The sequence below is a fragment of the Adiantum capillus-veneris genome, chromosome 7 (genome assembly GCF_014529385.1).
Source record: "Adiantum capillus-veneris isolate H3 chromosome 7, ASM1452938v2, whole genome shotgun sequence".
NCBI classification, from domain to species: domain Eukaryota; kingdom Viridiplantae; phylum Streptophyta; class Polypodiopsida; order Polypodiales; family Pteridaceae; genus Adiantum; species Adiantum capillus-veneris.
Genome location: NC_140937.1, coordinates 106771576 through 106792146, shown reverse-complemented (window position 1 = coordinate 106792146; position 20571 = coordinate 106771576). Strand labels below are relative to the sequence as shown.

The 20571-nt window shown below is 43.2% G+C and overlaps 1 pseudogene; it reads right to left on the bottom strand.

Moving 5' to 3' along the window:
• Positions 1-15942: 15942 nt before the first annotated feature.
• Positions 15943-19151, bottom strand: LOC147454385 (uncharacterized; annotated as a pseudogene).
• Between the last annotated feature and the right edge of the window lie 1420 nt (positions 19152-20571).

Below are 20571 nucleotides of genomic sequence, written 5' to 3'. Positions count from 1 at the left end.
AAACCTGCACCTACTCTTGGGCACTGACGACGTGAGTAGGGATGTCATAGTTGTTGTCCAAGCTATACATAATAAAGGTGATAATCTTACTCTTCTTGTTTGGATAAGCAGCGAAGTAAGTTTGGATCTTTGCTCTTCGTAGGTTTGTACTAGTATTCATTTTTCGATTTCGTATTTAACTTACCTGAGGACTTAAGAATGTGCTCCTTTAGAAGTTGTTGTGTGAAATTTGGTTTCTAAGATTAAGTTTTTGAGATGTCTTATCCTTTTTTGCTTAAAGTTGAGTACTTGTTTTAAGCCAAGTAAGTTGCATCATTTTATTTTACGCATGTCTTTTCTAAAAACATTTTCAAGTCAACAATGTTTTGTTTTATCTATTTTTGTTTCGTAGCAAACAAAGTGATTTAGATTGTTTTTCTTTTCTTTTCTTGTGTCCCTTGCTTTTACATTTTTATGAATGCTTTATTCCTCTTATAATTTGTGAGTTCAAACTATTCTGAACTTACGAAGATATATTGAAGATAATCGACAATGGGTATCAATAGGAGGAGCGAGAGGATGGCGATAGCTTGGAAACCACAACAAAGAGGCCTCTGCTCTCAACATGCATGAGGGACCTTTTTATATGAGGAGGGGAGCAATATGGATAACGAAGCCCTTACCCAACCCATTAAAGCAAAGCTTGCGACGGGAAGGTGTACTGATGAGAGGCACATATCGCTCCAGCCAAACTCAATCGCTAGTTGGATTAGAAGTTGTAGGGGAGTAGGTAAAAAGCTGAGCATATAGGCTTTCTTGGAGGTAGTGGCACCATTGTGTGTGTGTGTGTGTTGTGTTGTGTTGTGTTGACTGTGCGATCGTCAGGCTGCAGAATACACTCTTGAGGGGCAGCCGAATGGCGAAGGTACCACCAAGGGGGGGGGGGAGTCGACACAAAGGCAGGTGACGGGAGTGAACTGAGAAGGGGTTTTCGAAGCAAAGGGAAGAGGCTGTTGAAGCTTCAAATTTGGCAAATCGTCACAAAGGCTGCACCCACGACTGTTCGACAAGCGAGGAAGAGTAGGGCAAGCAGAGCACAATGCGGCACGAAGCAAGGGAGAGTGGAAGAAGGCATCATGACATATCTACAACATTGTGAGAGAGCTAGTCTGTGTGCCCTTTGCAAGTGGGGAGTAGACACATCATTTATATTAACCTTTTTGTTGTGGAGCATTGTCTCTCGACAATCACGGAGGTTGCCTGGAGGTGCTCCACCTCTGTTGTGAGGCTCGCTTGCTCTGTCGGCGAGAGAGCAACTCGGACGATGGGCTCTGCAGGATCGGGCGAGGGGGCTTCTTGAGTGTCCCTTTGGGGCAGAGCATAAGCCTCCATTTGTGTCTGCTGTGGAGGAAAGGGGACGAGTGAGGACAACTGTCTGAGGAAGCGCTGACGAGCAATGTCAGATAACCATCATTGTCGAGGGAAAGTCAAACCGTAGTCTATTGGGGAGGGAGGGACAATGAACGATGCGGGAAGGAAGCGGGCGGATGTTAGAGGCTTGGACAATGCAAGCAAGGAATCAATAGCAACACAAAAACATAAACTTTTAAACCACTGAACTTTAATAGATAGAGAGTCGACAAGGCACGATGGAGTTTCGCACCCAGAAGCATTGGCCCGAAAGACTGGCGCCCCTTTCGGTGTTTCTTTATCATTGATCATTGCAAAGTACAGCTCCTGAGGTCCCTCTGCTCTCAGACTTTGCGTCTAGATGTAATAGACTTGGACACTCCAAGTCGAGAATCTACTGCGACACCACAAAAGATCCCTTCAAAACAGTTCACAGTTCACAATTGATTTGACACTAGCCCGACGAAGTTCCATGCCTAGAGATATTGGCCCCAAAGACTTGCGCCCCTTTCGGTATTTCTTTTAATATTAATATGTGTTCAAAGTACAAGTAAGTCGTCGGGGACTCACTCTTAGACTCTGCATCCAGATGCTTTGAGAAGTAAGAGCCCAGAGACTCTTTTAAAAGTTTACAAGGGATGCCAAAAGCAGAGCCCAAAAGCTGGAAATTAAAAGCCTTTAAAAATTGGAAGCAAGGCTCTCTCTCTCTCTCTCTCTCTCTCTCTCTCTCTCTCTCTCGCTTGTAAATTAAAGCAAGGCTTTCAAACAGTAAAGCGCTCTCTCTCTCTCTCTCTCTCTCTCTCTCTCTCTCTCTATTCAATTGTGTAGAATAAAACAAAAGGCTCTCTCTCTCTCTCTCTTCTTGCGTAGGAAAAGCAGCAAAGCTGTCGCTGATCAGCCTGCCAAATGTTGAGATGTAGAGAGAAAGAGAGAGAGACGAGACAAGAGACACCATATACGCTCCCAAAGACTGATTCATATTGAGGACAAGATACAAATATATAGGTGAGACCAAGTTCAGTAGAGTGAGCCATATATAGCTCCAACACCCCCACTCAAACAAAGGTCTCTAGCTTTGGATGAAAAAACCCTTGGGGAGTTCAAGGGAAAAACCCAAGCCCCTATACAATGTGAAATATGAACCAGCTGTGATGATGTGAAAGTGAATTGTGCATCTATGTACAAATATTCAAGTGATTTAGATATCACAAGGTGAAAATGTGGAGTGTGCATAGTGCATGGTACCTAAAAGATTACAATGTCATATGTACAAATCTATTACAATAGAAAAGAAGCTAATCTAAAAAGAGTGAGGCCGAAGCAACTCCAAGCTCCGAGCGCAAGAGGATGAAACGTGACTCATTGAGGACTTTGGTCAAAATGTCTGCAATCATCTGGTCACTTGGACAGTGTTCAACCATAATGGTTCCCTTGCGTACTTCATACCTGACATAATGATAATGGACAGCAATGTGCTTTGACTTATTATGTTGAACATAGTCTTTTGCAAGACTAATAGCACTTTGGTTGTCACACCGCAAGGGTGTGCTAGAAAGAGGAGAGTGACCAATATCAACCAGCATTTGTCGAAGCCAAATCAACTCACGAGCTGCAAGTGATGCCGCAACATATTCTGACTCAGTCGTAGAAACTGCAACACAACGTTGTTTCTTGCTGGTCCAAGAAACAAGACAACCGTTTATAAAGAAGCAATTTCCACTAGTAGATCGCATAGATAAATGTGAGCTTGCCCAGTCTGCATCTGTGTAACCCAAAAGAGAAAGAGATTGCATAGAATCCGATGTGAGTTGTCGTCGATAGACTAAACCAAAATCTATAGTGCCTTTCAAGTATTTCAATACACGCTTTGCAACAGACCAATGCTTAAGAGAAGGACATGCAAGATGTTGTCCAAGATAGTTAGCAGCAAACAGAATATCAGGACGAGTGTTCATGCCAACAAACTGAAGACATCCAATCAAGTTAGCATAAGGTTGATTTGTGACAAGTTGACCGCCATTGTCAGAAGTATTCTTTGTAGAGCTCGCAAGACAAGGTGTGTTGGCTGAATGTGCAGATTCCATACCAAATTTTTGAATAGTATCTGCAATAAACTTTGACTGTCGAAGGAATAAAATACCTTTTGTACGGTTCTGTTGGATTTGAATGCCAAGACAAGAGTGAATCTCTCCAAGATCCACCATATCGAATGCAGAAGACAATAACTTTTTCACTTGCTGAAGAAATCCCAAATCATTGGAAACAAGGATGGTATCATCCACATAAAGAGCAAGAATCACAAAACTGCTACCTTGGCGTTTTATGTATAATTTGGGGTCTGACGAGCAAGAGATGAATCCTTTAGAGGTGAGAAAAAGATCAAATTTTGTATACCAGGCTCGCGAAGCTTGTTTGAGACCATATAGTGCCTTATGGAGTTGAGCAACAAGGTCTTCTTTACCTGGAATAACAAACCCTTCTGGTTGTTCCATATAAATTTCCTCTTCCAAGTCACCATTAAGAAAAGCAGTTCGCACATCCATTTGATGAGCTTCTAAATCAAATTGAACAGCAAATGCCAATAAAACTCGAACACTTGTAATGCGAACAACTGGTGAAAAAGTCTCTTGGTAATCAACACCAGCTACTTGGGAGTAACCTTTTGCAACTAAACGTGCCTTGAACTTGTCAAAAGATCCATCTGCTTTTACTTTTGTTTTATACACCCACTTACATTTAATAGCTGTACGACCAGGAGGTAATTCAGTTAGTATCCATGTACCTTTAGAGATAAGAGAATCGTACTCTGCTTCCATAGCCTCTTGCCATTGATCCTTTTGTGGTGAAGAGATAGCTTCATCATAAGTAACGGGATCTTCAGAAGTAGAAAAAGCATTATCAGCAATATCGTCATCATAAACATGACATGAGCCATGTTCAAAATCAATAGGCAGATCAACAAAAATATCAATATCATCATTGGCAACATTTGGAATGGATGGTTGTGAGGAAGAAAGTTGCTCTATAGGAAGAGTTTCATCTTCTGAAAGAAATGGAAAAGCCTGAAGCAATGATTTAGTATCATCAAAATCATCCATGGACCATGAGCCTCCCATAAGCTGTTCGTTAAAAGTAGCATCACGATTCACAATTACTTTCTTGGAGGAAGGGTCATAGAATTTGTAGCCTTTGGAAGTGTCAGAATATCCAATAAAAATAACTTTAAGACCAGGAGCATCAAGTTTTGTTCGTGTTTCTTTGGGAACATGAATATAAGCAATACATCCAAAGGTTCGAAAATGAGATACAGAAGGAATGTCACCTGTCCATGCTGTGATGGGTATCTTACCAGAGGGTGCAGTAGTAGGAAGATGATTCTGAATAAATGTTGCTGTCAAAGTAGCTTCAGCCCAGAAAACACGCGATAAGCCAGAATGAATCAGCATACATCTTACAGCATTGAGAATAGTGCGATTCTTTCATTCAGCAACACCATTCTGTTGAGGCGAATATGGAATAGTGTGTTCATGATGAATTCCACTATCAGCACAGTAACTCACAAACTCTCGAGAAACATATTCGCCTCCATTGTCACTACGAAGCTTCTTAAGGCGACGACCAGTTTGAAGTTCCGCAGCCTTGTGGAATTGTTTGAAAACAGATAAGGCTTCAGATTTTTGTCTAAGTAGAAATACAGTCGTATACCTTGAGAAATCATCAATGAAAGTAATGAAGTAGCGATATTGTGATCTCGAAGAAGGTAGAGGTCCACATATATCAGTATGAACAAGATCCAATATGTCATGAGAATGAGTTGTATTTGAAAGAGGAAAGGGTTTACGATTGTGTTTCCCAAGAGAACAAAATTCACAAATTCCCATATGGGGATGGGCTTTAAGATCCATGCCATGAACAAGATCACGACGTTGAAGATCAAGGAGTTTTGAGAAATCAGCATGAACAAAACGGTGATGCCATACTTTGCAATCATGATCACCTGGAGCAGTGACAATATTTGCTACAGCATCGTTGAGAGAGAGTTCAAACAAATTACCGTTTCGAGGAGCAGTGGCTATAGTTTGTCCATCTTTCTCAATTCGGCATTTGGTATAATCAAATCCAACAAACAGACCAAGATCAACAAGTCTAGCAACTGAAAGAAGATTACGTTGAAGATCTGGTACATATAATACTCCTCGCAAAATTCGAGTGGAAGAAGATAAGGTACCAAGATATAAGTCTCCAATACCCTTTACTTGACAAGTAGTATCATCAGCAAGATAAACAATACGTTGAACTGGTAGTGGATGATAGTTATGGAGCCACTTAGACTGATATGTCATATTTCTTGTAGCACCAGAATCGACAATAAAAAGTGATCCATCACGTACATGAAGTATTCTGTCTGGAGCAACTGAACATAGGACGCAGCTTGTTTCTGGTACAATGTTGTTTCGATGTTCAGTAGCATATGCTCTATTCCGATCTGTGTCGAATCGACGCTTATAGCACATATGAGTGGGATGATCAGATCGTCCACAATATTCACAAGAAGAAGAAGAAGAGTCTCTAGATAAACGTGGTTGCTTTGTGGTAATATTGTGTTCTTCATCATATTGACGTGCCCAACAATCATCTTCAGTATGGCCATTTCTGTTGCGGTAAGAACATTGCTTATTAGGAAATTTAAGACGAGAGAAAATATTACCGCGACGGCCACCTCTGCGGTTTCCTCGTTGAAATGGACGCCTTCCAGCATAAAAAGCACGTTCCATCTGTTGTGACTCAGTCTCCTCTTGTGAAATCATAGCTGTATCGTGACCAGCATTCCGACGTTCTTGACGTTGAGAGTATTCAATTAAAGACATGCAAGCTTGGTCGAAATTAAGACCATCTTTATTAGAGAGAATAGTAACAATGTTATCATAAGAAGAGTCCTTCACCGTATCAAGGAGAAGTGTAATCAGTTGCTTTTGTGGAACAGGATCACCGGCAGCAGCAAGTTGATTAATAATAGATTTGAAAGACTCAATATGTCCCGTCATGGCAGTACCAACTTCATATTGTAACTTGTTAAGCAACCCTCTCAAATAAAGTATTTCTGTAACAGATTTCTTCTGAAAGTTTGCAATAAGGTACTTCCATACGTCATGGGAAGTAGGCAGTTCATACATATCAAGCAAAAGGGAATCAGTAAGAGCAGAAAGAATATACCGACGAGCTGCTTTATCACGTCGTTGCCAATCCATATAGGCAACATTCCAATCTTCAAATATAGGTCCTTCAGTGATAAGCACGTTATCATTATCCGTATCAACAGGCTGAGGCGGACAAACACGATTTCCAAGAACAACATCGGAGAGTTCATCGCCTTCAAGAATTAACAACATCTTTGCTTTCCAGCCTGGAAATCCTTGACCTTGGAAAGGAGGAACAGAACGCTGGCCAGAAGGAAAGCCGTTGACGAGAATATTCATAGCCATATCTTGTTGTGAGAAGACGTATAAGATAAGGTCGCAGAATCTGCACACCATATATGGTGAAGGCCGCAATTGAGAATGAGAGAGATATGAGTACTGCGTTCTGTCAACGATAAACGTAAGAAGGATGCTCAAGGAACGTCCAAAGATGTGAGAGACGTCACCCAAAAAAAACAGGGTAAAGGAGACGTTAATAATAAACGAGTCCTCAAAATAGAGTGGCGTGAGACGCAAGATTGACGGCCACAATACGAATAGCAAAAAGCTAAATCTTCTCGAAAAAGTTAACGCCAAAATAAGAAAAACGATCGCGGACGCTTCACGAAGAAGTAGGACGAAGAAAGCTGCGTCAAGCTCTATTGCAGTAAAAACAGCATAACTTTCTGCTGCGAACTCCGATTGACAGAAACCTAGAACTCAAATCGAAGAGCTCGAGGAGACGAACAAGTTTTGGATGAAAAGTGCCATTGCGCTTTTTCCGTTTCTCCAAATTTTGAGCAGAACAGTAAGAAAAATTGAGATGAAGTTCAGGGTGTCATTAACAAGAAAACGTAATCAACGATTAGATTGATTATAAATAAACGCCACATAAAACACTAATCATATTCTTCTTAACACAAAACAACCACAGTTAACAAGAATCAACGTTCAAAAATAAAATTTGTAACAATTTTAAATCTTACATGCGAATCGCATACACATACTATTGTCACCATGAATTGAATCGGCGCGTGATCGTTACCGCTCTGATACCATGTTGAGATGTAGAGAGAAAGAGAGAGAGACGAAACAAGAGACACCATATACGCTCCCAAAGACTGATTCATATTGAGGACAAGATACAAATATATAGGTGAGACCAAGTTCAGTAGAGTGAGCCATATATAGCTCCACACGCCGCAAAAAGCGCCGCAATTTTCCGAAGTCCGTACAGCCTGCCACGTGTCTTGGGTTCTGCAATTTTCGGGATTGGGCAGCGATAAGTTAGCCATGTCAGCATTTCAACGTCTTTGCATTTTCTTGGCTTGTGCAAGGTGTGTGTGTGTACACATGGGCAGCCACGTCATCACATTTTGTGACATACCCCCTTCTTGAAAGCATTGCAATCGCCCTCGATTACGCTTGCAAAACAGAGAGAAGCCATAAACTGCCTTAGCCATAAACTGCCTTAGCAGACACTGACTGTTTATAGCGACTCACTAGGAACACACATCCAACACATGTACCAATCGATAGTCACATCACATGACATCACAGGACATCACTTGACATCACAGGACATCACATGACAAATCACATTCAGCATTCGTTCGAATCTTAGACCATGATTTATTGGAAATGTAGTTAGCAGTCGCATCTAGATCCACTTAGTACCTAATAGATGCCCGATTGACTAACACCCCTATTGCAACCATGTCTATTCGAGATCATTTAGACCAAAAATTCTATAGTAATTTTGTCTATCAGTTCCTGCACTTAAAAACAAGTCAAGAACAAATTAATTTCATATTTTAATTCCATTTCATAAAGTCATACAACAGAATATTGTCAGCTCTCTATATCCTTGAAGCTCAAAAAGACATCAGTGACTCTAGTATTCAAAAATCAAGGCATCTGTTGACAAAGGAGTGGAGTAACTCCCCTCTTGTGCAACTCACTACACTAGATCTCCGGCCAAGCTAAATTCGGGGTTCCATTGGAGTAGACTATGCTAAACCAAAATCTTCAAGGTAAAGGTTCACAATCTGAGGAGTATCTGCTAGGTCCTCCTCCTCCATCCACTTCGCATCCAATGCAGGATAGTTCTTGAATTTAACCAAGAACCGCCTTCGTACTTTACCCTTAATCTTTCTATCCTTATGTGACAAAATCTGTTCAAGAACAAGGATCTACTCGTTTTCTTCCACTTCGGGTTGCTCATTGGGCTCCCCATCTTCGGGCACATCACCTTTAAAAGGTTTTAAGAGACTCACATGAAATGCATTGTGAATCCTCCGAGTGTCAGGCAGTTTCAGTCGGAAGGAGACATCATTCATCTTTTCGGAGATCTGGAAAGGTCCGTAGTATCGCATACTAAGCATTGGAAAGAGCCTCTCCTTTCCCTCTTCTTTCTCAGGCGTGCCTTCTCAAAACGTAAGAGCGCCCAATCATCCTCCTTCAATTGCAAATCGTGACGATGGCCATCTACTGCCTTTTTCTATCTTTCTTGAGATTTATGCAAAGCCTCGCGGACTTTGGTAAAAGTCGTGTCTACGTCGCGCGTGTACTCATCAACTTCAAAAATCTTATCTTTCGTGCTTAGGAAGGGTGGAACCTTCGCAACACCTTCGATAATCTCAAACGGCGCCTTTCCCGTCGAAGAGTGTACCGTGTTGTAGGTAAGTTCCACCAAAGGTAGATAATTTTCCCATTGAGTCTTCTGATCGAAGATATAAGACTTCAATAAATCTAAAACTACTGAATTGGAAATCTCGGATTGCCTGTCAGTCTGCGGGTGGAAAGATGACGAAAACTGCAACCGCGTGCCAATGTTCTTCCAAATTGCCTTCCAAAACAAACTCGTAAATGTGGGGTCCCTGTCGGAGACAATCGTCTCGGGCATGCCATGTAATCTAAAAATCTGGGCCAACAATCTTGCTAAGTGATCTGGCTTCACTGTTTTCTTCACTGGAATGAAATGAGCTTGCTTGCTAAATCTGTCAATAACAGTCCAGATACCATCGTGACAAGAGTGTTCTCGGGAGATCAAAAATGAAATCCATTGCAATACTTTCCCAAAGACGGGTGGGTATGGGCAAAGACTGTAACAATCCTTGTGCTTTATGCCTATCAAACTTGATCTTTTGGCATACCAAGCAATTGCGCACAAACTTGTTCACATCCTTCTTGAGTCTCGGCCAAAAGAAGTATCTCTCTTGAAGGCGATCGGGGAGCACCACAGACGGAGAGTGAGAGAGAGAGAAGAAGACACACACACAATGTGGGTGGGGAGACTGTGAAGTGGCAGCTCCCCCTATACAATATACTCACTATAAGTATAGGGTAACAGTGGGCGGGCGCCCATGACCTGGGAGACCGGTCAAGGCACATAGGCCTTAACCCCAACAACCTCCCACTTAAAGGCCAATGTGCCTTTAAGCAAGATCTACTAGTGTACAACTAATAGAAGGTGAGATATTCTCTCAACCTATGCCCAATGACTCTTGATGAGCTAGTGCATCCGGCTCTACTGATAGACAAACATCCCACTACGGAAGCCACACAGAGCTAGCTCCAAGCTCTGCAAAGAGTCTACAAGAGCTCATGCACTCCTGCAAGTATCGGTCCAATACCTGCAAACCTACCCTATGCTCTATGCCGAGATCAGTCATCGAACAACTAATCAACCCTGCTGCAAATGCTCCCACTGCAGCTGCTATGTCGGGCCTCGAGATCAACGTCTCGTACATGAGGACACCGAATGTTGATGCAACCCTGGCAACCTCTGCCACCTCCAACTCAGAACTCAACTCATGGCAATCCTTTCCCCTATCATAGAGACCATGGCACTCTAACTCCGAGCTCTGGAGTGACTCCTCGTGCCCATCACATATCACATGTGTACCAAGAGTATCCATTTGTCCTAAATCTACATCAAGCTCTGGCATAAGCATATCAAGAAATGACTCCACAATAGCCGACATCTCAGCATCCATGTGAGTCATCTCTGTCATCACCTCTGATGACTCATCCTGTTGTGACTCACTAGAGCTGTCTCGCTCTACCTGTGTATCCGTAGATGCAACCTGGACAACAAGGTCACTGCTCTGCACTCCATGCAAAGCATCCTGCAACCCACAAGCAAAAGAGACTCGCTTGCTCTCTCGCTGTCTACCTGGCTGCATGATCACAGAGACAACACCGTCTCTCCCGTGATCCACATGCAATGGGTAACCTGTAGCACTCCTAGCACCTCTCGCAATCACTAGAGAACCCAAATGCATCACAAAATCTCGCTCTCGTAGCGAAATCTGACATCCACAATCTCTAAGCTGACCAATCGAGATCAAACTCACTGTCAAATCTGGTACATAGCGCACATGTCATAACAAGTAAGATGGACCACTCGGTAATGAGAGTCTCACATCTCTTGCACCTGCTATCACATGCACCGATTCATCGGTCAAACGTACAATGCCAAGCATCCCGCTAGAATAGCTACAAAACCATTCACGATGCGGTGTGACATGGAACATAGCATCAGCGTCTAGCAACCACTGCGAAGGGAGTGCACTATCCACATGTATAGCATCTCGTGCATAGCTCGAGGTAAAAGTGACATCCCTGTCACTAGTATACTCTGACACTACATCTGCCTCAACTGTCAAAGCAACTGAGTCCATGGCATCACTACATACATCTCTGAGACTGCATGTCTCCTACGATGTCGCATACGACAAAAAAAGCGCCGTCTAATGTGTCCAGAATGACCACAATACCAACATGTCACCTGTCGGCGTGCTCGTGAATATACATGTCTCACACGAGTCCGTGATGACTCATATCTATCATACATATCATGTAATCTGCGCCAAAGTGCTCTCGAAGTAGTCTCATATATAACAAGAGCATATACAGATTCCGCAAGGTGCAAAGAGAGTGTAGATAGTGCCATCTCCTCTAGCTTCTGCCACTGATCGTCAGACATGTTTGAAGGTCTACCTGCATCACCACTCAATGGTCGATGCAACCCTCGCTGTGTCAATGCATCAAGCATACACTCTCTCCGTGCTATAAAGTCAGACCCATCAAACATGCACATTTCGGAGGGATCATAATCTGAGCGATCACCTTTCTCTGCCATGAGCACAATGTAGCAAACTAGAAAGCAAAACCACCTCACCAACAACACCTAGAAATTGTCTACAAATATGGCTAGAAACACAATGTAAAACCTGTGAGACACACTCCAAAATAGAGCTCCCACAATGTCAATACAAGCCTCGCATGCTCTAGTATCACACTGCAATCTGTGAGCTAATCCCCAAGCCCACACTGTGCGGTATCGATGCATACACATGCACAAATATCCCACCTACAAAGAAGACCGCACGCAAATGCTGAGTGCAACCCGCAATCTCTACCTAGATCGCATAAATGATACGCATAAAACTCCTGGAAAAAATTCGCTAGAGTTTCGACGCACAATGGCTATCAACACAAAATAACCATTGTCCTGCAAGCTCAATACAATGAGCAATCAATGCGCATCAAACTACACTCAACATACATGCATAAGCTCTGCAAAACTATGGCAAACAATGCTCAAGATCACAAGACTCTCCCACCTGAGAGCAAACCACTATCTCAAGCAAAGAAAGATACACAACTCCTCACTCTTGCGAGAGTGGATACCAAAACACAAAACTGTGTCCAAACTGACGAAACTTGTCAAAGTGAGAGTAAACACTCGATCACAAACTATGGCGAGAATCTGGGAAAAATCCAACAAAATTTCCCCTGAAAACTGAGCAAAAACTCAAGTACAATCTCTACCATAAACCATAACACTACTCAATGCCAATGAGTAGAAATGCCAAAATGGCTCCACATTTTCATATACAATGGCAATCCGCACTCAACGTACATCAACGGAGTGACCGCGCATAAGCAAGCGCCAAAATATTTGCAATCCAGAAACTTGATCAATGCGAAAACAATGCTCTCAAGAGAGCTCACCGGCACTTGAAAGTGCTCGCCAAAATGCATGTATAATGGGCATCAACCATGCGCCATAACCATATGCAAACCATCCGCAAAGACCATGAATCCAAGCACAAAATCACTGCCAAAGTATCCTGTGAAAATCAGTGAAAGAAGCTCCACTTGTGTGTTCCAAAAAACTGCGTCTCTCAAGAGAACGCCTCGGTGGTGTGTAAACGCCTCCGTACTTCGTTGCCCAAGTCTACCAAAAAATCCTCAAACCACAAGCTTAACACAAGCTGCAATTGCATCTTCAGCTCAGAATTTATGCACTCAATTTCAAGCATCTCTCGTGCTTCCAAAAGTGCATCAAACTCGCACACAATGCGACAACAGAAAATCTGGAATTTCTATATACAGTCAGTCAGAGCTGAATATTAGCAAAATGGTGAGGAATTTGCAAAAAGTTTCTTTTGCAAAGTTGTAGAACACTTCCAAACGGATGGGCCGAATGGACAAAATTCTCAAATCTGCATTCTACAAGGAGAAAAACGAATCTGAAAACAGTGCTGCTGCGCACACAGTTTTAGGGCAGCACCTTCACTAACACACATTCCACACTTCTTTCTGAGCTTCCACAAGAGCATACATCACTCTTCCACACTTATTTCTGAGCTTCCACAAGAGCATACATCACTCTCAACTGAGCTCACAAGCTCCCATTGAATTCTCACAAAGCTTCCAAGCTTTCTTAATCTCTTTACCGTCGAGAGCGAGCGAGCTATCGCCTCGAAGCTCTCAAAGCCGTCGTGCTCTCCGCGGTCACCATAGCTCTGATACCAATTAAAGGGGATCGAGGAGCACCACAGACGGAGAGTGAGAGAGAGAAAAGGAGACAAACACACGATGTGGGTGGGGAGACTGTGAAGTGGCATCTCCCCCTATACAATATACTCACTATAAGTATAGGGTAATAGTGGGCGGGCGCCCATGACTTGGGTGACCGGTCAAGGCATAAGGCCTTAACCCCAACATCTCTACCTCTTTCATGGTGGTAGCAATGTTGCAGGGACTCGTAAAAGGCGGACAGCGCCATTCAGTCATAACCTTTTTCCTCAACGGCTGTGTAACACACAACATGGTTTTCCTCATCAAGTAGACATCCCGAATGGAATATCTCGCTACTGTCTCCCCATCCCATATCCGTGTGAAAACGTTTTCAAAATCTGTATATGTGGAATACTGGTCGACCATATCCTTGAAGCTCCTATGATGTATCGTGGAAATAGCCAAAACCAACGCCTTTCGAGACAAAGCATCTGCCACCAAGTTCTTCTGTCCCTGCACATGGACAATCTGGAAGTGAAACTGTGACAATGTACGCTCACCGCATCTGCTTTTTTGATAGCTGCTTCTGTGACAAGAAGTAGCGTAAACTCTGATCGTCTGTAAAGATAGTAAAATCCGCTCCGAGTAGATAGTGGAGTTACTTGAGTTAGAGCATGGATAACTGCCAAAAACTCTTTCTCATAAATCTGTGCTGTCAATTCTGGCCTTTAGAACAATCGGCTCTCATAAGCAATGACATGGCCTTCTTGCATTAAGACTGCACCCAGACTACGACCACAAGCATCAAAATATGCTTCAAATGACTTCTGCAAGTCCAGTAAAGTCAAAACTGGTCCCTAGTCAATTGCTCTTTCAATGTCTGAAAGGCAGTGACTTCTATATGCAAAGGGGAAGCAACCTTTTTAAACTTTTGAATGAACCGCCTTTAGTACGAACACAATTCCAAGAACCACCTGTAGTACGAACACAATTCCAAGAAGGTTCTAACTTCATGGACATTGTTCAAATCGGGCCAATCACGGATAGTCTCTATCTTGGCCGGATCCATCTGCACTCCTGTTGACACAATGTGTCCCAAAAAGTGTATCTCTGGTAGGAAAAATTCATTTTTCTTCGCATTAATCACTAACTTGTGATCTCATAATGCCTGAAAGACTTGAAGCAGATGACCTCTATGTTCTGCCTCATCCTTGGAGAAAACAATGATATCGTCAAGAAAGTGCCAACAAATAGCCTATACTCTCAAAAACTCTAGTCCATCATCCGGTTAAATGTCACAAGAGCATTGGTTAGGCCAAAAGGCATCACCAAAACTCAAATAACCCAAGAGTTGTCCGAAAGGTTGTCTTGTAGACGTCTCTCGGTGTGATTTGGATATGATGATATCCACTTCTCCAGTCGACCCTGCTAAAGCACGAGGATCCCTAAAGTTGGTCAAGTATATCATCAATTCTAGGCATCGGAAATTTGTTATTGATGGTGATTTTGTTGAGAGCTCTATGATTGATGCACATTCTCCAAGATCCGTCTTTCTTCAAAACTAACAACATTGGAGATAAATACGGTGAAGTACTAGGCTAGACAAGACCCTTTTTCAAGAGGTCTTTCACTTGGTTCATAATCTCTTCATTCTGGGCTCAACTCACACGGTAAGGTGGCCGGTTCGGTGGTGTGCTTCCAGGTATCTGATCAATGGTATGATCTTCCGGACGAGCAGGTGGTAACTCGCCTGGCAGGCCTTGTGAGAAGCAATCGGCATGAGAGTGGAGAAAATCTTGGCGTTCTTTATCAAGTTCAGACATGTTTGTCCTATCCTCATCACTCAACTCTTTCATAAAGATCGAGTTAACAAACAGACTGGATTTTATCAACTTTGAAATGGCCGAAGCCGATACAATAGGGACAGACTTGCCCTTAAGTTTTACATAGAGTACAATGGTTTTGCCTTTCTCTGTGGTCAATGTCGCTTTCCTCGCCCGAAGTCGACCACGGCGTCATTCTTCACTATGGGAGAATGTTGTTGTTACCGCACAACATTACCGCATAAGAGGGGAGAGAGAGCTTCAAGAAAGAGAGAGATTGTATGGTGCAGACCCGTCTGCGCATTTCCCAAATTTTTCGTGAGCATTACCGCACTTATTACCGCAATAATAACCGCCCATATTACCGCAATAGGAAAAGAGAATCCACGTGGCCCATTCCTCTCCCACTTTTCCCTTTCTATAAATCCTATTCTATTTTGTTACTTTTCAGAATTTGGTACCCCCTTTTAGCATGGAGTGTAAGAAATCCCATTCTCATTGGGATTTTTAATACCTCTCTTCTCTTTGCTTGCCTCATCTATTGGTATGATTCTCCTACTGAATCATCTATTGGTATGATTCTCCTACAGCCTCTCCTATTGAATCATCATCATCCTCTCCATCCTCGTCCTCCTCCTCACTATGGTTGGTTATTGGGAATGGTTGGTTCTCCTCGACCTCAACTGCATCATCGTCATTGGCGTCTTCTTGAGATGGTATGGTGGGATTTGCCAAAATCTCTATGCTCGTATTTGAAAAGATAGATCTGCTCCATGGTGTGACTGGAATAACATACCATAGTCGTCTTCGATATATTCAAGGCACATAAAACACCTGTAGGTCATAGACCAAACAACAACATGAATGTAGTTTTGTATGTATCATATAATGTTTTAGTGAGTTGCACATGGACTTTACATGCTCACAACTACTAGGTTGCACCAAGTTGTCGGTCTTCCCGCGATGAAATTGCCCGGAGTCTACCATATAGAGTCCATTCTTATGTCTCTTAACCTCACCCGCAAACCATCGGCAGTCAAAGAGATATTTCTGAAATGTTCTGAAATCCACTTTGATTATCCTCTCTATTGTTCCACATTCCCTAAACTCTTGTGTTGTCGTGTCAAAGTTGCTCATAATTCCACTATCGTGAGTGATTCGACGCTCATCTATCTTGCGGGTTCAAAAATGACGTCCTTCGGACCACATAGAGTTGAATGTGAAGGCCTGCAAAAACCAATCAAGATTGATGAGAGAGAGAGAGAGAGGTGACACACATACACACACACACACACACACTAAACACATTGAGTATATTACCCTTGGTAGACATCCTCGCGCGTACTCCCATTCTTTAGGGCTTATTTGTTCTCCTTGTGCCTTGGCCTTGTTCATGGCATTGTGTATCCACCCAACTAGAATTAGATCAGGGTGTTTGGCAAGATCTTTAGGAAAGAAAGGTGCTCGCCTACCACCATGCGACCTCTTCCATGCTTCCCTCTCCCTTTCTCTCGTTGTACGCACCTCCACATACATATCCACCCATTTTCCCATGATGGGAGCATTGAGTAGAAAATTGTTGTTGACTATGGCTTGAAATTCCCTATCCAAAATCAAGAGAGAACCTTTCCCACTTGGAATGTTTGCGTGTTTTTTTGGATCCTCTTCCTCCTTCTTTAAACGAGGCAATGATGGGTCTATTGTGAAAAGATATTGAGAGACATACACAAAATCCTCTTGTACAATCCAACCCTCTGCCATGCTTGCCTAAACACATGTACATGAAACCATTAGTGATTAAAGTAACCAATAAAAAGCGTTGTGAATACAATCCAATCCTAATAAAGTTTAAGGCTTAAGATCAATGAATACCTCTGGTTGTGATCGTAGCCTTACAAAGTCTTTCAAGGTCTTTAGGAACCTCTCAAGAAAGAACATCCACCTGGAGTGAACCACACCACAAATGGCTATCTCCTCAACAAGATGGAGCAATATGTGAACTTGGTTAACAAGGATAGAACGTGGGAATGCATCCTCAATAGCACAAGTTGCTTCAATTGCTAGAAGTCAAGCTGTTGGAATGGTTGAAACTTCGATTTCTTTGGAACTCACAAACCTGTAACCAAAAAACCCTTCATAATCTTCATAGTAAAGTTAGCCTTCAAAGTAAAGTTTAGGAGTGAGGATCAAATGTTCTATACCTGACAACTTCTCCCACCTTGAATATTGCAGTCTTTACCTTCATGTCCGCAAATCCACTAATGCTAATTGGAAGCACAAACTATTGCACAAACAAAAAGACTTTTTAGTATCCAGAACCCTAAACCACATACACACACACTCACATATACACACACATACACACACACACACACACATTACCTGAAGAATCTTGTGCCAATCATGGGATTTGAGCCCATACAGTTGTGTGGATCCCCCTTTCTTAGTTTTAGTGAAGGCACCCTTGAGCGAACGCATATAACCTGTTGGAGTACGGATGGATTCTATGACTTGTTTCATCCGCTCTTGATCCACCCTTGATAGAATCCAAGGTGCCTTTGGAAGAACCATATTCCCCCGAGGCCCCATGCGAGGTGTGGCCGAAGGAGGGAGCCTCCTTATGGCCCTCATGTCCTCTCTAGCCTCCAATGAATCTTTCTTGCCTACTATGTGATCCCATATAGCTTGCCCAACATTTTTGAACACATGCATTGGATTTTTAATGAAGCTCAATAGGGTAGTGATAAGAAAATAGAGTACCTAGACATAGTCCTAGGTGGATCATTGGGAGGAGGCAATGTGTTGTGATGCTCATTCCAATGTCTTGCCCAATCGGCCATGGTCCAATGGAGTGGCTCCATCCCATTGCACGGTAGAGCATAAGATGGATGTGTGGGCGGCAAGAAGCGATGGTTATTGGGGTAGATCACCTTACCAAGTAGAGCGGGTCTCTCTGTCACGATTGAGGGTCCACAAGTTGGGCATGCCCTATGTCTAGATGTCGATAGTCCTACAAAAACAAAAGACATAACCGCAAATAAGTGACCAATGCAAAGACATTAAATAGCGTCACAAAGTATAAGCTTACCAAAAATCTCTCCAAGACCGGGGTAATCATGCATGGTCCACATGAGAATGCACTTGATCATTGTGTGCCGATCACGAAGTGGTCTTGATACATCAAAAACATCTATGCCTTTCCAAAGCTCTTGAAGCTCTTCAATCAAAGGTGCTAAATATACATCCATGTTCTTCACCTTGTGTTTTCCTGGGACTAGAAGAGAGAGCAAAATGTTCCCCTTCTTGGTTGACTCCCATGGTGGAATGTTGTAGTTCACAACAACCACTGGCCAAGTACTCCATCAGGTAGACCGATGCCCAAATGGGTTTACCCCATCACTAGCCAGACCAAGACTCAAGTGACGAGGCTCTTCTCTAAACTCCGTCCATGTCTGCTCAATGTGTTTCCATGCCGGCGAGTCAGCCGACACTCTCATAACCCCATCGGTGGAGCGATTTGTCATATGCCATGTAAGAAGCTCGCTTGTTCCTTTGGTGCTGAACATGTGCTTGATGCGGGGAATGAGGGGGAAATGACGAAGAACCTTACGATGTATTGTGGTTCCTTGCATTCCCTCTTTGTACCTTGAGTCTCCACACTCGGGGCAAGCATCAAGCCATGCATGTTCATTGCGGAATAGCACGCAATCATTGACACATGCATGTATGCGATCATAGTTCATCCCAAGTCCTGTCACCACCTGTCGTGCCTTCCTTCGATTTCCTGGAAGATGATTGCCTTTAGGAATCATCTTTCCTAATAGCCTATGACATAATTAAAGAACACTCTTTATTGCATATAACCACGAAAAAAACTCACAACTAACACTTATTACACTTAAACGTACCTCAATAGTGCATCGACCCCTGCATTGCTCCATCCAAACATTGCTTGAATATTCAAGATCTCAAGAGAAGCTCGTAATATGGAGTAGGAGCATCCCTCGTAAAGAGCAGTGTGTGTTGCCTCTACCAATGAATCTTTGGTTTTTTGGGCGTCTTCTTCACATTCACACTTAGGCTCACACTCATTCGCCGCCTGACGTGCAAGAAGATCCTCAACCATGTTGTGCAAATGATCTTCTTCCACCTCCATGTGGGGCGGGGTGGTGGGGAGATCCCCATATGTGGTGGATGTAGGATGCGCATGCGCTCGTGTGGACCCACCCACATCGGACGGCGGGTGTGACCCCCCTCCCATGACTGCTTCCTGGTGCAATCTCTCTTCCGTCCTCCTTCCGCCTCCGCCCCCGATCACACTCCAATGGGGAGCGACATCAATGGATGCCAAAACCCTCGGATCGCTGGTTTCCATTCGAGCACGTTTTCTCGGATCGTCCCATAGGCCATAATCATCCACGTTAGCCAAGCATATACGCCAAAGCCGTGAAATTGCACGCTTACATTGCGTACATGGACATGGTAATCGCTCGCTCAACCATCGAGTTCGTTCCGCGCCAACCGGCGGACCCACGTTATCCCAATCGTCCTGCACACACGACCACACACTAAATAAGAAAAAATTAAATAAGAAAAATAAAAATCAAGAATGTTGGTACTGACATGACTGACACTCATTAAAGATAGAGGGGAGGTGGGCACAAGAGGTCATGCAGTCAGCGTAACCTTAATGCCTCATCAAAGATTCCCGCGGTAATACTGGCGGTAATACAAGCGGTAACGTGCACGGTAATACTCGCGGTGAAACTCCCTACAATTTTTTTTATATAAACAGGGAACCTGCATGCCCCCACGAAATTGAATGGAAAAAATTCAAAAACGACCTCCTCTTCTGCGCGGGCTTGTTTCCCTCTCCATCTCCAAGCTCTCTCTCCTTCTCCCTCTCCATCTCCAACCTCTATTACTCTCTTCATCTCCATCCCCACCATTTCCAAACGATCGAGGTCACGAATGTAAGTGCTCAAACCCTCTCTCTTTCTTCTCGTTCTTCTACACACACACACAAACACATACACACGCACACATGCACACACACACAACGCATACACATTGCACACACACACACAATGCATACACACACATGCACACACGTGGACACACACATTGTACACACACGCACACACACACACACACACACACACACACACACACAATTTTGTGCATTAGTGCGTGCATGCGTTACAAGCACACACTATTGCTTGCATTAGGGTGTGCTTGTGCATGAATTAGTGTGTAAACACACTAATGCATGCACACGCACACACTAATGCAAGCATTAGTGTGTGCATGCATTATACACACACACTAATGCTTGCATTAGTGTGTGATTTAGCACAAATTAGTGTGTT